General features: G+C 58.3%; 1 non-coding gene across 1 annotated transcript in view; it reads right to left on the bottom strand.

The window, feature by feature from the left end:
- The window catches only part of LOC124732254, a 1,909-nt gene extending 1,163 nt beyond the window's left edge, over positions 1 to 746 (bottom strand). The window contains exon 1 of the ribosomal RNA XR_007008640.1: positions 1 to 746. This exon is cut by the window's left edge and continues 1,163 nt beyond it. This is a non-coding gene — a ribosomal RNA (small subunit ribosomal RNA).
- Positions 747 to 2,500: the final 1,754 nt, after the last annotated feature.

Here is a 2,500-nt window from a genome sequence, read left to right as displayed (position 1 = left end):
GCACGCCTTCAGCTCGCCCCACCGGCAGGACGTCCCACGATACATGCCAGTTAAACACCGACGGGCGGTGAACCAACAGCGTGGGACACAAATCCAACTACGAGCTTTTTAACCGCAACAACTTTAATATACGCTATTGGAGCTGGAATTACCGCGGCTGCTGGCACCAGACTTGCCCTCCAATAGATACTCGTTAAAGGATTTAAAGTGTACTCATTCCGATTACGGGGCCTCGGATGAGTCCCGTATCGTTATTTTTCGTCACTACCTCCCCGTGCCGGGAGTGGGTAATTTGCGCGCCTGCTGCCTTCCTTGGATGTGGTAGCCGTTTCTCAGGCTCCCTCTCCGGAATCGAACCCTGATTCCCCGTTACCCGTTACAACCATGGTAGGCGCAGAACCTACCATCGACAGTTGATAAGGCAGACATTTGAAAGATGCGTCGCCGGTACGAGGACCGTGCGATCAGCCCAAAGTTATTCAGAGTCACCAAGGCAAACGGACCGGACGAGCCGACCGATTGGTTTTGATCTAATAAAAGCGTCCCTTCCATCTCTGGTCGGGACTCTGTTTGCATGTATTAGCTCTAGAATTACCACAGTTATCCAAGTAACGTGGGTACGATCTAAGGAACCATAACTGATTTAATGAGCCATTCGCGGTTTCACCTTAATGCGGCTTGTACTGAGACATGCATGGCTTAATCTTTGAGACAAGCATATGACTACTGGCAGGATCAACCAGGGAGCTGCGTCAACTAGAGCTGAGCAGCCGGCCGCCCGGGAGTGTGTCCCGGGGGCCCGCGCGAACACGCAAGCGTCCGCTCAATCATTCTGCAAACAGGAGGAGGCTGAGCTCCCCTGCACAATACACCTCGAAACCCTCTCAGGTCCCGGCGGCGCGCAGCGCCGTCCCAAGTACTTGGTCGGGTTCGAGAGAGGCGCAATCGCCCGGAGTTAGGCGAGTAGACGCTTTCGGTGCGACCACCCGTGCTCCCAACTGAGCTTGCCGCTGCCGACAGAGGCCCGGGAGCGTGCTGTCGTGGCATTGCCGGCGGGAGACAACACGCGCCACCTACGGTGACCGGCAGCTCCAACGCCAGCGCCACAGAAGGACAAAAGCCCCACTTGGGTGCCGAAGCGAACTCTCCCAGCACAGCGCACGCGCCAACACATCCGCACAGCTGCGATACAAACCACCAGCGAGAACCGCTGGGGCGACCGAGCAGCAGACGGCGTCGCGGCGCCGAGCGCCGGGCGGCGGCGCATCCTCAACGCACACAGTCCTCAATCGGACCAGCACACTGAAGATGTCCACCGCGCTTCGCACCGGGCCCGCGAGGACCTACTTTGGCCGCACGGCGCCGCGCGCAGGGTGCGCCGGCGCGCAGCTGCGACGCCTGCCGCGTCCGTCGGCCGGCGCGCCTGCCACTGGCCGCCCCCACCAGCCGGCTGTAGCGCGTGCGCCCACGCACCGCGCGGCCAGCACGCCGGGAGGCGCCCCCTCACCGGCCGGGGACGGTCCCACCCAGCCACCGCCGCGTATCGCTTCACACCCAGATGCCGTTCAGTTTCGTCGGCATGGTGGGTATCGCTGGAACAACCGGTTAGTACCTCAACCTATCGTCGCCATCACCGATTCACCCCTAGCGAGAACAACCGCACCACAACAGGTTACCATTTGTTCATTTGCGTAACTTCACCAGAAAACGCAGGCGTCCATCGCCATTTGCAACTTCAACGATTATTGCATGCCTGTGTCAGGTGTCACGCCACACTACGTCTGCCCACATACACGCAACAAAATGTGCACGCCTAGACAATACGTGGAAGGTGGCCCCCGTACGTATGCGATGTCCATTGCTCGAACGACTGTCAACCGGCCTCTGTAGCATGTCGCAGATATGGAACGCGGTGCACCATGCCATCACGGTGTGTGAGGAGAGACGACTAGGTCCGAATACATCAACAGACAGCTCATGCTGATCGCCATCCACGGCGTCCGTTCCTCCCACACGTCTCTATGGCGTACCACACTGCAATCCAGCTCTCATAGGGAGACGACACGTAGCTGCGTGCACAATATTTGCACTGTATGGTCCGCCGTTTTTGGGCGCAGTCGTTGTGCGGTCACACATGTGCCACGATGTATCATTCAGTACATAAGGACGAATGTGCAGTACAGATTGTGGTTCACGCGTACGACATCAGCGGACAGTTGACACAGGCCGCACCACAACGTAGCCTGAGTACGTCGCATGCGAAGGGCATTGAACATGCAAACTTCTCACCAACCAGCTTGCGAAGGCAGGGGGCAAGGTGGGGACGTGGGGAGGGGCGGCATGTACGTCCTGCTGCCATCCACATTACAGTGTACAGCAGGAGCATGTGGAAAGTGAGCAAGACTTGCAAGGTGTTTAACATGAAGCGATACACAGGGGTGCGGGCAGTGCGAGTAGCGAACTATATTGCGAGGGTTGCGGGTGGGCAACACTACAGTAA

Source organism: Schistocerca piceifrons, unplaced genomic scaffold (assembly GCF_021461385.2).
Source record: "Schistocerca piceifrons isolate TAMUIC-IGC-003096 unplaced genomic scaffold, iqSchPice1.1 HiC_scaffold_1332, whole genome shotgun sequence".
NCBI classification, from domain to species: domain Eukaryota; kingdom Metazoa; phylum Arthropoda; class Insecta; order Orthoptera; family Acrididae; genus Schistocerca; species Schistocerca piceifrons.
Note: the sequence above shows the minus strand (reverse complement) of the source record. Positions and strands in the feature narration are given on the sequence as shown.